Source organism: Stenella coeruleoalba, assembly GCF_951394435.1.
Source record: "Stenella coeruleoalba genome assembly, chromosome: 19".
Lineage (NCBI taxonomy): Eukaryota > Metazoa > Chordata > Mammalia > Artiodactyla > Delphinidae > Stenella > Stenella coeruleoalba.
This window is the reverse complement of record NC_137165.1, coordinates 53,292,521-53,309,530: the sequence shown is the minus strand read 5'-3', so window position 1 is coordinate 53,309,530 and position 17,010 is coordinate 53,292,521. Positions and strand designations below refer to the sequence as shown.

General features: G+C 56.1%; 1 protein-coding gene across 2 annotated transcripts in view; it reads right to left on the bottom strand.

The window, feature by feature from the left end:
• UBE2O (ubiquitin conjugating enzyme E2 O) overlaps positions 1 to 17,010 on the bottom strand; it is a 56,365-nt gene that overhangs the window by 13,564 nt on the left and 25,791 nt on the right. The window contains exon 1 of one of the 2 annotated variants that reach the window (XM_079906220.1): positions 49 to 445. The exons of the other annotated variant lie outside the window; for it this stretch is intronic. The gene's annotated coding sequence lies outside the window, so the exon portion shown is untranslated. Of the gene's footprint in view, positions 1 to 48; positions 446 to 17,010 lie in introns of those variants that run through there. 2 annotated transcript variants of the gene reach the window in all.

Here is a 17,010-nt window from a genome sequence, read left to right as displayed (position 1 = left end):
AGCACGCCAGGTGCGACCTCCCACACCAAAGGCAAACACCGTGCTCACCAGCGGTAACTCTGGTCACGCTGAAAAGTGGCTACATGACAAACCACGTAAGGCCTCATTGTAAATGAAAGATTTAACAGCCCATTCTGCAGAGAGCCAAACATTTTGCTGTGAGTGGAATCCTTTTTCCAGCTTCTGCCTGCCCTGCACCCCTGCTGCCGAGTGCTGAGCAGGGTGGGTTGCAGGAGGAGTGTGACACTGGGCCGAGGGTCACCCTGAAGCCGCTATCAGCCTCACCACCTTCTAATCTGGGCCATCCTGCCCCGCCAGTCACAGCCTGCTCGTTATCGACTGCCCCGCAGAGGACTGCAAGCTGCTGAGTAACCGACTCTGGACTCTCGGGACGCCGGCTTCTGGAGCCTGGCCAACCGCGCAGCAAGCACTGACCCATCCCTCCATGACAAAGCCCCTCCCCCTGCCGGGCACCGGATGCCCCACAGCAGCCCAGGCGGGAGACGCTTCTCCACTGGGCCAGTGCACCTTCCTTGCTGGCTCCCCAAACCTGGGGCCGCTCCCCTGCGGTTCTTCACTGAGTCCTGGGAACCAGCGCATCTCTGTGTGGCTGCCCACCTCCCTGGCTCAGGCACCTCCAAGACCCCAAACTAGGGGGATGGAAGAGCTGCTCCCTCAGACACCCAACCGAACACTCAAGGTGACTCCACCGCAGAACGTGGGGCCTGGAACGGCGACCTCACGGGAGGAGAACTGAGAAGGGAGACACGCGCTTAAGGGCACCGAAATCCTGGCAACGACTAAAGCAAACCCTGCTATTAGTGGGATGTGACTTTAAAAAAAAGTAAAGGGGAAGCAATGGGCCCGCCATCAACAGGTGACAGAGATGCTCCTCCAGGGACACAAGCCCGTGTTCCAGATGAGAGGGAGCCCCGGAGTTAAGCACACCGGACACTCACCTGCGCTGGCGCTGCAGCCTTGCAAAGCAGCCTCGCGAAGCGCTCGTGTAGAAGGTGGGATGAGTGGCTCAGAGGATTAACGAGGCAGTGAAAGCACAGACGGCCACCAGGCGCCTGGCCCACAGTAAGGGCTCAGCCAACGCTAAGTGCTGTGATCACTCCACCTGCCTCCGCTGCCCCCTAGGCGCAGGCTGAAGACCCTGAGCTCAGGATCCAAGATCCCAGGAGGCTGCAAGGGGCCACGTGGAGCTCTGCTAAGGGTGTGCTGGGATGACAGTGCCATTTTTCTAATTCAAAGAACCTCCCATCCTGTAACCCTCTGGGCCCAAATCCCTGGGTGGGACAGGTATTTTCAGTGCTGTCCCACCCTATCTCAAACCTCTGCTCTCATTTTAGACTTGCAAAAGCCACAACTGCAGGTCTTTCCAAGTTGCCATGGAAACCAGAAGTTGCAGTGAGGGGAAATCCACTGGGAGATGGACAGTGCTGCATGGGGCGGGAGGTGACGCCATGCTTGGGGCAGCTGCGGCTGCGGGCACAGGCTGCCTCGCGGGCTCCGGGACCCTGAGGAGAGACCCAAGTTGAGTCTGCACATCATCCCAACCTCGGCGTCTGTGTCAGTCCCCGAGAGAGCTGCCAGGAAAGGAAGGGAGTGGCCCAAGTGCAGACCCTAAATCAGCACAGTCTTTGATGGGACACAGCCCAGCCTCGCTGCCCCCAAGGGGGTACGGGAAACTGAGGCCCCTGCTCTGAGGCCGAAGCAGGAACAACACAGCCAGTGAAAGCTGTCACGGCAGGGACAGGGGTGGGTTTTCTCCCTCCTCCCTCTGTAGAACCTCTGCGAGGCTGTGGGGCAGGCAGGTCCCCGAGTTCCCGGGAGGGGGCCTGGTGAGCCAGCGTGTCCCCGGATGTGGCTCTCCTGACCTGCGCTTGGCCTCTTGCCCGAGCCTGACTCCCTTCCACCCTGAAGCTGGGTCTCCAGGCTCTTCTGATCTCGCGTGACAATGACAATGACAGTGTAGAGCAGAGCGGTGTGGCAGGGAGGACGGAGGGGTGCAGGGGCCACTATTCTGGCTACATTCTTTTAATTTATTAATTAATTTGTTTTGGCTGCGTTGGGTCTTCGTTGCTGCACACGGACTTTCTCTAGTCGCGGCGAGCGGGGGCTACTCTTCATTGCGATGCACGGGCTTCTCATTGCGGTGGCTTCTCTTGTTGTGGAGCATGGGCTCTAGGCACGTGGGCTCAGTAGTTGCGGCTCGCGGGCTCTAGAGCGCAGGCTCAGTAGTTGTGGCGCATGGGCTTAGTTGCTCCACGGCATGTGGGATTTTCCCGGACAGGGATAGAACCCGTGTCCCCTGCATTGGCAGGCGGATTCTTAACCACTGCGCCACCAGGCAAGTTCCTCTGGCTACATTTCTTTTCCTTGGGAATTCCAGAAAATGAGAACAAGACGCCTGGGAGGGCAAGGATGACTTGCAAGCCTCTTCATGCTCTTTCACAAGCTTCCCTCCCAGGTGCCCATGTCCCACCACACTGGGCACTGCTCCTTTCACATCCGCCAGCCGCTCCAGCTGAGCATCTCCCACACGACAGCGCTTACCCACGTCCTCCTCGCCTCTCCCTGTTCCAGACACATGCTCCCTGCATCTCGAAGGCTTTCAGAACCCCTGCTCTGGAAGCCTCTCCTCACAGCGACAGCACAGCTGGTGTGTATTACACTCCATGCAGTTTTCTAGCACTTCACGTGTTTTAACCGGAGAAATCCTCAACTCCACGAAATAAGCATACTGTCATTGTCTTTACAGATAAGTAAACTGAGACAAAGAGAAAATAAGTCACGTGTTCATGGTCACACGGCTCCTAAGTGGTGCCGCTGGGACTTCAACTCAGGCAGTCTAGCTCGAGTCCATTCGCTTAACCACAGAAAAAGCTCCTCCTCCCCAGAGCAGCAGAGATAGGGACAGAGTAAAACACATTTCTGGCAGGTCCACACCCTCTGAAAGACAGCAATTCTTCTCCTGGTTATAAAAGCAACAACTGCTCTATTCACTTCTGGGGCACATGGCAGGCGGCTGCGGTGGCCTCTGCCTGCGGATCAGGGCCCTGAGCGCCCGCCGAGGCCGCCAGGCGGGAGACACCACCGGGTCTCAGCAGCCCGCCCGCCTCTGCTCCTCCCACCCTTGAGAGATCAGGCACCCAGACCACAGGCACCAGACACTGGAGGCTAACACCAGAGGGCGCTGTGCCTGCTCCAGGAAAACGCCAGATTGTAAAGTGAAACGAAGTCATGAAACGGAGCCACGTTTTTTGCTAGGCGCACCCTGGACGCAGTTTTTAAAAAACTGTTACCAGCGTGGGATCTGAGGTGGAAGGTGGATAGATTTTAACTGTCATTATTGGTTCTAGAATTCTGAACAACCTCTGAGGTGGTGAACTGTTGTTTAACATTTCTTGAGGGAGAGCTGTAGCTATCAGAGGTTTCTGAATAACAAAAAAAAGCAAGACAAGAAAGGTAACACACCAAAATGTTAAAGTGTCTGAGTGAAGAGGGGCTACAGGTGGTTTTAAAAACGAACATCGGGCTTCCCTGGTGGCACAGTGGTTGGGAGTCCGCCTGCCGATGCAGGGGACACGGGTTCATGCCCCGGTCCGGGAAGATCCCACATGCCGCGGAGCGGCTGGGCCCGTGAGCCATGGCCGCTGAGCCTGTGCGTCCAGAGCCTGTGCTCCGCAGCGGGAGAGGCCACAACAGTGAGAGGCCCATGTACCGCAAAAAAAAAAAACCAAAACGAACATGCATTACTTTGGAGACTTTTAACATGTTTTTAAATTGACGTATAGTTGATTTACAATATTGTGTTAGTTTCAAGTGTACAGCACAGCGATTTGTTTTTGTGGGTTCTTTGCAGATTATATTCCGTTACAGGTTATTACAAGAGATTGGGTATAACTCCCTGTGCTTGGACGCTTTTGTGACATGTCTGTGGGACGTGCCTGGTGGAATCCGAGAACCCACATCCTTTGCTTCCACTGCCTCCTCTGGAAACAGGAGTAGCAAACAACACACCTGCCCCGCATAGCGAGGATTCCCGCACCTGCTCTGGAGGAAGAGAGCCAGGCTTCAGGGAGGACAGGCACTGGTGAGATAAGTCCCGCTCTGACTCAGCCTCCATTCTAGTGCAGCAGAGAGACAGACAGACAGACAGGCACACAGACAGAGGTCAGGTGGTGCTATGTGCCATACAGAAAACCAAGGCACTACCCAGGGCGTGTGGGGGACAGGCTGGAAACGGGAGGGGAGCAAGTTATTTATTTTGAGAGGGTGACCAGGAAAGGCCGCTCCAAGGTGACATGTGACCAGAGATCTGAGTGTATTAAGGGAGTGAGCTTTCCAAGCAGACAGAAGAGCCGCCCTGACTGGATGTTCGACGCCCAGCAGAGGCCAGCAGGGCTGCGACAGAGCAGCAAGGAACAGGAGGCGAGGCCAGGCGTCTCGGGCCTCAGAGAAAAAGCACCAGGGAAGGACCTGAGAGTCCGTCCTGAGTGACGGGAGCTCCTGCAGGTCTCTGAGCCGGGGAGGGGGGGTCACGTTAAAAGCGTCATCTGGCTGTTGAGCAGGGCAGGGTGACCAGGTAGCCCAGTGGTTCTCAACTGGGGGCAACTCTGCCCCCCAGAGGACATCTGTAATGTCTGGAGACACGCTTGGCTGTCACAGCTGGGGGGTGGGTGGGTGGGTGGGGGCCGGTTCCTGGTGGTTAGAGGCCAGGGACACTGTTAAACATCCAACAGTGCTCAGGACAGCCCCCCACAGCAGAGACTGATCCGGCCCAGAGCATCAGCAGTGCTGAGGCTGAGGAGCCCTGAGGCTGTTCCCAGGAGAGCCTGGTGGTGCTGAGACCAGAGGAGGGGGAAGGGATCACTCTCCAGACCCTTTCTGAAGTTTGAGCTAAGGAGGTGCTCCAAGTGGGAAAGCAATTCAGTGGCCAAGGGAGGAGGGGGGACACTGCTGGGGGAAGGCAACATGGCACGGGGGCTGAGCACTTCCGTCCCACCCCCATTTGAGCTCCAAGGAGCTCTGCCCTGGCCAGGAGGCCCACTCTCTGCCCCTTGCCCCCCGGGCTGCCCGAGGCGCACACTGCTTCCCTGAGCTGCAGCTCTGACGCCGAGCACTGACGGCACAGCAGGAATGACGAGCTGGTCCCGCAGCTCCTGGTCTTAGACCCTCATTCCCAACACTGCTCTCCACTGAACCTAATGCGCCACATAAAAATGTTCCAAGGACAGAAAAAGGCAAACTGAGGCTGATCAACCGGTTCAAAGTACAAGGAAGCTGAAACAAGAAGTTACTTTAAAGTGGATTTGAACGTCACATCCTGTAAGACTGGGTGGCCCTAAGGGCTGGCCTGCTCAGTGGGGGCTGAGCACCCACCTTAGGAAAAAAGCAGGCTTCACACCTGGTCCCTAAGATCAGTATCCACTAACAGGGCTCCCAGCGTGAGGGGGGAAGAGGCAGGAAGTCCAACAATGGGCAAAGGAGGGCCATTAAAGGGGCGGAGCGTCTGCGTCAAGGCTGGAAGCCACCCGCCCGCCACTGCCATCTCCTGTCAAACTCCGGCAAGGCCAAAACACAGGGGAGGAGAGGCGGGTGTCCTTGGGACCCACAGCAAGAAAGCCGCACAGTCTTCCCTGGGGGACTGACAATGGGCGTACCAGCACCCACAGCCTCGGGTCGCAGGACGAGCTGGCTGCCAGTCCCACACCGTGCCCCTGGGAAGTGAGTGGGCGATGGGGGATGGCTTGCTGTGGCCCCCGGTTTGGGCAGTGTTTAGTGGCCTGAGCCAGGCCCTTCCTGGGGAGGGAGAGGAAAGAGGAGTGCCAGGGCCAGCAGACACTCTGGGAGATGAGGCTGTTTACCTAGGCCAGGACTCAAAGAACGGATTCCTGAAAGGAATGTAATGAGGTGAGGCCAGTGCTGGAAATTTCTAAAGGCCTGCTACTTCCCAAGGGGTAAAAAGAATCTGAGAAACACCATGCCTCCCACCTCTCATACAGCTAGAGCTGGGACAGTGGTCAATGTGGGGTGGGGTGGGGAGACTTCAGCGCCTCCTAACCAGCCCCTCTCACTCCCTCAGCCGGGGTCGCAGATGCTGAAGGAGGCCCCAGTCCCGCGGCCCCTGGTCGGCTTGGCTGCAAGCACCCCAGCTCACTGCGGTGGCCACCCAGCTGCACTCCAAGCCAGGATGGAATGGGGGACATGCCAGTCACTGGCCGAGAAGCCCAGCTCAGTCGAGGGGGTGAGAATAGAGGAAGCCATTCAATAGGAACTTTGCTAATCCTAGGACTGAGGTCATGGAAATTTTTTTTAGTGCTTCCTATAGATTCAAGGCTAGAGAAGAATACAAATGTAAAATAAGGAATGTACACAGTCTTTAAGGAATTTAGAAGGATCTGGCACAGAGACGGGTGGGGAAAGGGGAAGGGCAGGCCCAGGGATATTAACTCCCTCCCTCCGACGCAAATACAATTTGGAGGCCAGAGAAGCTAAGATGCCAGATTGGGAAGTTTATCCCACAGTGCAGAATTCTGAAAAAGCCTTGGAAATCCTAGAATGGAATGCTCCCTAGAGCAGTGTTTTTCCTTCTTTCTTTTTTTTTTCTTTTTGCCGTGCCAGTCGGCCAGAGGGATCCCAGTTCCCCGACCAGGGATTGAACCCAGGCCCTCGGCAGTGAAACTGCAGAATCCCAACCACTGGACCATCACGGAATTCCCAAGCAGCGTTTTTCAAACTGAGGGCTGTGACCCATTAGCGGGTTATGAGATCAATTTAGTGGGTCGTGGCCAACACTGGGTGTATCACACACAGGAAGGCTAGGTACCGTTTTTTTAATTTATTTTATTTTTGGTTGCATTGGGTCTTCGTTGTTGGGTCTTCGTTGCTGCACACAGGCTTTCTCCCGTTGCGGCAGGCTACTCTTCGTTGCGGCGCGTGGGCTTCTTACTGCGGTGGTTTCTCTTGTTGCAGAGCTCGGGCTCTAGGTGCGCAGGCTTCAATAGTTGTGGCACGTGGACTTCAGTAGTTGTGGCTCGCAGGCTCTAGAGCGCAGGCTCAGTAGTCGTGGCACACGGGCTTAGTTGCTCTGCGGCATGTGGGATCTTCGAGACCAGGGCTCGAACCCGTGTCCCCTGCATTGGCAGGCGGGTTCCCAACCACTGCGCCAGCAGTGAAGCCCCGAGGTACTGTTCTGAGAACACTTTTCCAGGTGCGTATATAACATACACGTGTCCTGGGTCACGATGTATATAATATGTTCTATGGCGGGTCACTTTCAAGAAGTCTGAGGGCCCCACCCAGCCTACCTGCTCTGCTGGCTCCCTCTGGCTAGGGTTTCAGCCAGTTACAAGCGGAGCGAGACCTCTCTTCTCCTCAGAAGCTGGTCTAGATCTAGCCCAAAACAAGAAAACAATCAAAAACCCTAGGATCTAAACGTTCACACACAGATACCATGGGAGTGGGGAACTTTTAACTCTTTCTGACATTACCTAAAACGTCAGTAAGTTGGCCTTCAGAAGAGTGAACCTGGGAGTGGCAGGAAATGGTACTAACTGTGGGTTGGAGCTGGGCTCCTCTTCCAGCTTCCAGTTCTGAATGGATTTGGGGATATGACTGGCCAGTGAGTCTAGCGAATGCCAGTGTAATGACTTTCTCAGAGCAGTTGACCATCATGTGACTGAGTCCCTAAAAATTCAGCCATCAGCAAACTGCCCACCTGAGGATCGAAGGTTTTACCAGCAAACACCAATGGCCAGAGGGCCTCACATGCCGGGGGGGAGGAGGAGAGCTGGAAATGGCTGGGCAGTGGAAGAAAAGACAAACGCCGGTGCCCCTAACTGGAAAATTCTGTCAATCACGTGCTTCAGAAACCATTCAACAGAAGCTCTGCTAAAACCAAAGACTGGGGTCAATCAATTCAATAGTTCTTTAGTGTTTTCCATAGATTCAGAATGAGACAAGAATACAAACACATAGGTACGTGTCCTGGCTTTACAGAACTTACATTTAGATGGGGGAGACAAAATGAAAATACCTGAAAACATTTATACAAGTAAATACACTGCCAAGCTGGGTAGAGAGACAAAGATTTCTGCTTCCAAATGGCAGGTGGGGGAAGGCGGGAAGGGCCAGGCTGCAAAGGAAATGTGCATCAGAGACACAGGCAAGGGATGCCACCCCCCGCCCCCTGCAGATGACAACTGGCCAGGCCTCTGTACTCTCAACCCCCAGGGGTAGCCCTGTCTCCAGGGGCCCCTCTCTCTGACGGCACACCACAGTCCCGAAGCCTGTCATCAGGGCCGGCAATGCAGCATGACTGCATCCCTGCTTGGAAACTGCAGCTGCGGCTTGCCAGCTTGCTGAAATGGTCCAGAGGCACAGCCTGCCCAAGGGGACAGAGAAAGGGGACTGAGTCCAACCGCCTGCTCAGTGAGGGGGAAGGACCAGGGAGCTGTGCCCGGCGCCAGGCCAGCTGGAGCCCAGGCAGCAGAGCTGGGTCTCTGCAGATGCTGCAGTGTTTGGGGGGCAGCACATGCGTTCCAGTGGCAAGAGCTGGCGTGGAGAAAGAACCCAGCACTACACCCAGTGTCTTGGCCCTGGGCTTATCAACCTGGCTCTAAAAAGGACAAAACAGCCCAGGACTCCCGGATGAGAAAGGAGGGTACAGACAGGCAGCTTTAGACTGAGAAGGCCTCCCTCCTCAAGAGGCATGACTAAAAGGTAGAAAGTAAACAGCATGACGTCCTGTCTCTTCTCGTGGCCGGGCTGCCGGGCATCCATCCCCGGGAGTAAGCAGAGAGCAAGCCCACGGTCCAGGTGCAGACAGAGCCCAACACTGCCTTCCAGACCCCCACCCTAAGCCCCACGTGTCTGATGGCAGGTGAGTTCACAGAACAATGACCCAGGCTGGTAATCCCACGAATAGACCTTTATGGAGCCCGCACTGTGCAGGGAAAAGCCTCACGTGGAGGTACTGCTCTGGTAGCTCTCGTGCCACAGAGGAGGCTGGAGGCTCGGAGAGGTAAGTGACCTGCCCCAGGCCACCTGGCGCCGGGATTCCAGAGCCCTGGATCTGCTAGTGTCCTTCCTCATCTGGCGGGCGTGACCCTCTGCACGGCCCTTTCTACTCCAGGGCATCGTCCTGGATCTTGCTGAAAATGCAGACTCCCAGGCCCAGCCCAGCTGCCTTAGAATCCACAGGTCAACAAGGTCTCCAGGTGACCCACGTGCACATCACCTCGTCCTCACGTAACAGTGGCTCTTAACAGAGGGGCATCAAGATGGAAGGAGGGCCCCATCCCAGGCTCACTGCCCACAGTCCCCAGGATGGTATTCTGAAAACAGGCATTCTGAAAAAGTTCCTAAAGGGATTTTGATACATATCTCCAAATCCTGGTTACTCTGACTGGCATTTTAAAGGCAGTAAGGGAGGAGGAGAAATAGCTAAAAGGGACTATATCTGAGTCCAGTGGGGCAGGTCAAGCCCACTCTCAACTATAAGGGACCCCATGAGGAAGAAACACAGCCTCCTGAACCCACACCAACCTCTGCTTGTTCCTCAAACACCTGTGGTTACTATTTCAAGGCATGAAATGGATCCCCATCCTAGGGTACAGGGTATCACTCAGGCACCAACTGGCCTGGCAACTCTGGCACAGACCAAATGGCTCCTGGGGGCCGCTATTACCTCTTGGTTTGACCGTTAAGTCCTAAAAACCTGACTGACCATGAAAAAGCAGAATCCCTGAGGCTGGGAGGACGCACCCCTCCATTCCTGCAGGCACAGTGAGACGAGGCTGCAGCTGGCCATACAGCCCAACAGCCAGGTCCTGCAGAGGCCACGGTGCTGCCACTCCCCAGCTGCATGCGCTAAGTCCTGTCACCTCCCTGGGCATCATCTGGCATGGGCAGCCCTGGGCTGGACAAGCTCTGGGCCCTTCCAGCTCCAGAGCTCATCCCCTGCAACGTCTCCAGAAGCCCTGGAGTCTACCTGCCCAGCACCTGTCCCTGCAGAGGGGCCACGTGGGTATTCCATTTGCAAAGTGAATCCCCACAGACCCCCAAGGGGGGCGGCTGAAAGGAAAAGATGGCGCTGGTGCACACGGCCTGAGAAGGCCCCGGGACAGGAGCACCAGGGCAAAGCCTGGACGAGGCCCCTGACAGTTTCTCTCCCCAGGAACTTAGAGCTCAGCTGGAGAAAACAAGTACACAAAATAACATCTACAAAGACAGAAACAAGATGCAAAAATTAACGTACAGGGCTCCTCTGGTGGCGCGGTGGTTAAGAATCTGCCTGTCAATGCAAGGGACACGGGTTCGAGCCCTGGCCCGGGAAGATTCCACATGCCTCGGAGCAACTAAGCCCGTGCGCCACAACTACTGAGCCCACGTGCCACAACTACTGAAGCCTGCGCGCCTAGAGCCCGTGCTCTGCAACAAGAGAAGCCACCGCAATGAGAAGCCCGCACACTGCAACCAAGAGTAGGCCCTGCTCGCCGCAACCAGAGAAAGCCCGCGCAAGCGACGAAGACCCAATGCAGCCAAATATAAAAACAAATAAATAAATAAATTTATTTTTAAAAAATTAACGCACAGGTGCCTCTTGAGCTAGATGTCATTACTAAAAAGTCTTTTACAAATTGAAAGGATTTTAGAATCGGGGAGCTATTTCAGGAAAACCCACAGCAAATCTTATAGTATGCAAATTACCACCTTCTTATATGGTCAAAATTCTCCTCCCCTCTTAATGACTGCAGACACACCCACCTCAGCGATGAGCAGATACAGCCAAGAGAGAACCAGAGCGCGTGGGAGAGGGTGCGCTCAGCTGGATGGCGGGGTGGCACTAAGGTGCCTGCCTGGAGGAGGTGGCACTGCACGGCCCAGGGGGCCAGCAGGAGGTGCTCTCAGGCCCCGGTAAGCCTGGAGGGAGGGAGGGAGGGAAGGGTAAGGAGTGTCCGAGCGCCTCACAGACTTCATCTGGGCCTCACAGCCCCCTCAGGAGGAGGGTCCTGGAAACGATGTGCCGGGAGTGGGCACAGGGCTGGCACGCACCAAGTGAGCCTCTCCCCAGTCCGCCTCCTGGCACCAGGCCAGCCCCGCTGCCCCACGGCACCCCTGAGCCGTCTGGGGAGAGGGGGTGATCAGTGAACAGACACCAGCACGCAAGACCCTGGCCTGATTCTCTTTTCTGTACGATTAAGCATGAAACTTCATTCCTTCCTTCCTTCCTTCCTCCGGGCTCCTCTAGGTCCGACATAGAAGGACTTCTCAGGCAGAATTCATATTATCACAAATCTGAAGGAGGACACACTTCCTGAAAGTGAGAGATCAAAATGTATTTGAACTATTGGACGCCCACCTCTAGACACCAAGCCCTGAAATCAGCAACTGCAAGGTAGCGTTTTGGCCGACACACACCACTATGTTTGGTCTTGAAGGGCAACTGATGGAAACCACCCGATGGCCCCATAAAGACAGAGTGGAGGAGTCTAGATATAACTCATCAGTGTGGAAACAGCAAAAGATTATGAAGAAGAACGGAGGCAGCCTCGACAGGCCCCTTGGGAGGAGGACTAGACTTTACTGCAACTATCAGAACCCTCAGAACTCTTTCAAAAATACACATTCCTGGGCTTCCCTGGTGGTGCAGTGGCTGAGAGTCCACCTGCCGATGCAGGGGACACGGGTTCGTGCCCCGGTCCGGGAAGATCCCACATGCCGCGGAGCGGCTGGGCCCGTGAGCCATGGCCGCTGAGCCTGCGCGTCCAGAGCCTGTGCTCCGCAACGGGAGAGGCCACAACAGTGAGAGGCCCGCGTACCGCCAAAAAACAAAACACATTCCTGATTGTTTTTTTTAACCCCAAACCTACTGAACGAATCTCTGGGTCAAGCCAGGAATCTATTTCTTAACATTCGCTGGGCGAGTCAGATAACCAGCCTGGTTAAAACAGCTCTGCTCCAACCAGTATGCTTCCCTTTCTTCTAAAACAAAATAGGACTACTAGGGACATTTGTGTTTTTTGTTGTTTTTTCTTTGTTTTAATTTTATTTATTCATTTTTGGCTGCTTTGGGTCTTCATTGCTGCACGCAGGCTTTCTCTAGTTGCGGAGAGCGGGGACTGCTCTTCGTTGCGGTGTGCGGGTTTCTCATTGCTGTGGCTTCTCTTGTTGCGGAGCACGGGCTCTAGGTGCGTGGGCTTCAGTAGCTGCTGCATGTGGGCTCTAGAGCGCAGGCCCAGTAGTTGTGGCGCACGGGCTTAGTTGCTCCGCGGCATGTGGGACCTTCCCGGACCCGGGCTCAAACCCGTGTCCCCTGCATTGGCAGGCGGATTCTTAACCACTGCGCCACCAGGGAAGCCTCGGGACATTTGTTTTTAATTTTTAAAAAATTTAAAGATAAAAATCTGGGGATCAAGATGCAAAAAAGCAAGGTGGATTAAAATAATGAACAAAGTGAGGTTCAGCTCATACCCGGCCCTCAGTATCCCTGACACACTCCTCCTGCGGTTCAGCCCTTGAACAGACACACAGGCACCAGGTGCCCTAAACGATGTGGCCCCAACTCTGACCTCTGCTCAGGTGGTCCAGACCCTGGTCTAGGTCAGCTTCCAGACAGACACCAAGAACAAAGCCCCAGACCCTGCTGACCAAGAGCCCTGTGACCTGACCCAGGCCAGCTGCTGCCTAGGTGGCAAAGAGCAGAACCTGCCAGTACACATCCCCGGACACCTGGGGGACACGGTTTTCCCACCATAAAGACTTCCAGGCAGGAAGGCAGCTCCTAGGCCCATGCTGCGGCCACAAGAAACGTGATTTTTAGAGCTGGGTTACTGGACGGGACGGAGCTGGAGCATCAGATGTGGCTCTTCTCTCCTGTAAGAACTCCGAGTCTGAGAAAGAACTGCCCTGGCAGGAATGCGAGTCACTGCCTGATGCACAGCCTCCAAGACGACCACGAGGACCTCGGCTCACAGACGCTCCCGCTCCCTGTTCTTCACCTTCCTCTCTTCACACCCACAGAAAAATGACAGCATCTTCAAAACGATGTCACCTCTGGTCAGCAGAGAGCTGGGGACTCATTCCCGCAGTGGCTCATGACGCCGGGCCTTATCTCCACCCAGAACGTCTGCGGCTCCCGCGGTCCACGCTCCCAAACTGAGAATCAGCTGCTAATCAATGGGCACACTCTCTGCAGAACGCACCCCACCTTCTGAAGCTGACTCACACCGAAAGGGATCCACTCAGCACTGCTATTTTTAAAAATGCAAATACGGGAGGAAAAGACAGTACAAATAACACACCAGACCCCTGGTCCGAGGCCGAGTCCTTGCTCAGGGGTCAGGTTCTCACTGAGGTGGGCTGTGGGAGCAGGGTGGCTCATCTCCCCACGCGGCTTTGTTTTCATCATACCTGTGGGCCCAGAGCCCCCACCCCACCCGTTCCCTGAGCCACCCCCAGGCAGGTAAGGGGGATCCACACCAGAGGGGCGGGAGCTTCACGACCCTCCCCAGAATGACCGTGTCAGAACCATGTTGGTCCTCTGCTTTCCTCAATTCCAAAACTACATCTTTCCGAGACAAACCGGGGTGGGTGCTGCAAACATCCCCTGCCTGCACCCCACCCCGGAAGCAGGAGCTTGACGAAGGCACAGGAAGCCAAGGAGGAAGAGACACGAGACCCCCGGGATGGAGAGCGAGCCAGGGTCTCGCATCACCGAGTGATGGTCTTAACAGCCAGCTGGTCCCAAACTGCTGACAGCCCTCTGGACCTGCCTGATCCCCACCGTGGATGCCACAGTCACTGAGAGCCACGCAGACAGGCTGGCCCCGCCACTCCCCAGTGCCAACCTCGACAGTCACATCTTCCTTTTCTCAGTCACCCCATGTCACTAGAATTAGGTCAGGAAGGGATCAGGTAGCCAGCCTTCTGAGCAAAGATTTCTAACAAAATGAAGCACAAATACTTAGCAGTCGGCTTCTGGGCTGAGTCGTGGTAACTGGCACGGCTGGGAAAGTGGAAAGGACTCACCACCACCCACTGGAGAGAGGTGAGGAGGAAACACCTACTGGCACTGTAGACTCAGCTCGGGCCTGCACGGTCACAACCCCTCCAAAGACTGAAACGCCAGCGTCGTCGTCATCTAAGCCACCAGAGCATGGAAGGTGAGCATGTTCTGCTCTCCTAAGGATGGCAGTAATCAGCACCACTGAGATACACTAACACATTACCATGGACGCAGTAGGGTGCCAGCACCCCTGCTTGAGGAGGGCTGGAGACTTGCCAGGAGTACGCAGTACACCTTTTTTTTTTCTTTTTGAAATTTATTTTTGGCTGCGTTGGGTCTTCGTTGCTGCGCGCGGGCTTTCTCCTGTTGCTGCGAGCGGGGGCTACTCTTCGTTGCGGTGCGCGGGCTTCTCATTGCGGTGGCTTCTCTTGTTGCAAGGCACAGGCTATAGGCGCGCGGGCTCAGCAGTCGTGGCTCACAGGCTCAGTAGTTGTGGCTCGCGGGCTCTAGAGCACAGGCTCAGTAGTTGTGGTGCATGGGCTTTGTTGCTCCGCGGCATGTGGGATCTTCCCAGACCAGGTCTTGAACCCATGTCCCCTGCATTGGCAGGCGGATTCTTAACCACTGCGTCACCAGGGAAGCCCGCAGTACACCTTTCACTATAAACATCTCAGCCTTCCTATCTCTCCTACCTGGGCTGTCCCTATTTCTCTAATCCCTGGGGACTCAGAGCTGGCCAACAGTCTGCTGGACCAGAAATCTAAAGCAGAACCAGAAGACAACCCCAGACTGGCGTATCTGAAGAATCCTTCCCACTCCCGCAGGTGTATCCAGACGCCCTCAAGGACTCTGCTACGGTCCATCCTTCAAGGTCCAACCAAGCCACGTGAAGGTGACAGTAGGCCTGTGGAGATGGTTTTGAGATCTAAGCCCCAGGACGTATGTGGCACGTGGTAAGTAATGGAAATAGTAGTTCTCTTGCCCTCCCACGCCCACCCCGCTTATGCTCTCCCAGCAGTTTCAGAGTTTACTTCGCCCATCAGTAGTTTGAACTAGCCTGAAACAGCAGGTAATATGCGAAGCTGTGAAATGAACCACACAGGGAGAGGGCGTGCCAGAAGGTGTTCAACCTAAACCTGGCTTTCCGCCGGCCTGGGCTTCAGACCTGCCCCTCCTCTCTCGGGCTCGGCGGGGACAGAGCCCGCCCTGTAGGAAGTCTGGGTTTGCTTCCTTTGACATCTGTCATCCGCTGCTCGCTCCATCGACAGTGGATCATCCATCCATCCACCCACTCATTCAACAGTCTGCATACCTACCAGGACGCCAAACACTGCGCCTGGTGCTAGCAAGACACCAGGCCACGAGGAGCCAAGAGGAGGGGGGGCGGAAGTGCAACCAGCAGCGACACACGAGGAGCCGCCGCGGCAACAATCACGGCCTTCACGTTTGCCCAGACAGCTGACTCAGGCCTCTGTCCAGACGTCACCCCCCAGGAAGCCCCTCTCTGACCGCCTGTCCAGCGCTGCTGCTCCCTGCTCACCAGCCCCGCCTGGCACGGGGCGGCCCCAGCACAGTGCCTGGGAAACAGACAGCACTCAAACGCGTCCCCCAGGGCAGAGGCTGCAGGGGGACCCGCGGGAACGGGGACAGGTGGCCGAAAGCAGTGGTCAGCAACGCCCACGCTGGAGGACAACTGGCCACCCAGGAAGCAGGGACCAGAGAGGCTGGCGGGAGGAGAAAGGAAGAGGCAGGTGGAGGGGACGCAGGCTGGGCAAGGGCCTCTTTTTGAGACTTTAAAGTTAGGTGCGGCGGCGGCGGCTGAGGGGCAGTCTGGAGAGTCCAGGCTGCGAGGTACCCAGGGAGATACCTCCAGCCCGGTCGTGCAAGAGCCAGAGCCTGGCAGCTCCACGAGGCTGGTGTCCCACGGGCACCCTGGAGTCCGGCCGCCGGGCCACCCCCGCCGCCCTCTCCGGGCGCAGGCAGGCTGCAGGGCCCGGCTTCTGCTCCCACTGCGCCCGCCTCCCTTCAGCCCCAAACGTCATGAGCAGCCAGTTCCCCGCAAGAGACCCTCGTCTGGCAGCCGCCTCCGCATATGTGAGCTGCTCCCCCAAGCAGACCACCCGCGGCTCAAGGGCAGGGTCCCATCACACACAAGTCTGCGCACACGGACTGCAGTCATCGGCCTGGCCCAGAGGCTCAGCCCCCCTCCCCTCCCCCACAAGCGCCCCCCCCCCCCCCCCCCCCCGTCTAAAATGACAGTTCCGGGGGTGACCAACGTCCACAGGCGCAGACACCGCCAGTGGTGGTGCCCAGGGCCCGCAGGCCGGGGCCTTTCCCAGGGTCTTGGAGGAGTGGGATGGAGACCCAGCAGCAGGCTGGAGGATGGGGAGACGCCTGCCCTTCCCTGCTTGTTATCACCCTGATGTGTTTCCTTCACTTGAAGCTTTAACAGAGCTTTAAGACTAGGCTTACACAACGGTGGCTTTTATGAAAACTGAGTCTTTTTTGGAAGGGGTGGGAAGCGGGAAGAGAAGCAAGGAAAAGGGCAAGGGGGGGCGCGCGTGCGTGCGTGTGCGTGTGTGTGTGTAGTGGAAAAACCCATTGATTCTACAGACCTTTCCTGATTCTCAGGAGAGTTATATAAAAAAAATATGATAATAAAAGAAATGGGAGGGAGAGGATTACCAATAGCTTCAAAACACAAATCAATCCTAGCACCCTTAAAAAAAAAAAAAACCTTCGGGCTTCCCTGGTGGCTCAGTGGTTAGAACCACCTGCCAATGCAGGGGATTGGCAGGGACACAGGTTCGAGCCCTGGTCCGGGAAGATCCCACATGCCGCAGAGCAACTAAGCCCATGCGCCACAACTACTGAGCCTGCGCTCTAGAGCCCGCAAGCCACAACTACTGAGCCCATGTGCTACAACTACTGAAGCCCGTGCGCCTAGAGCCCGTGCTCCGCAACAAGAAAAGCCACTGCAGTGAGAAGCC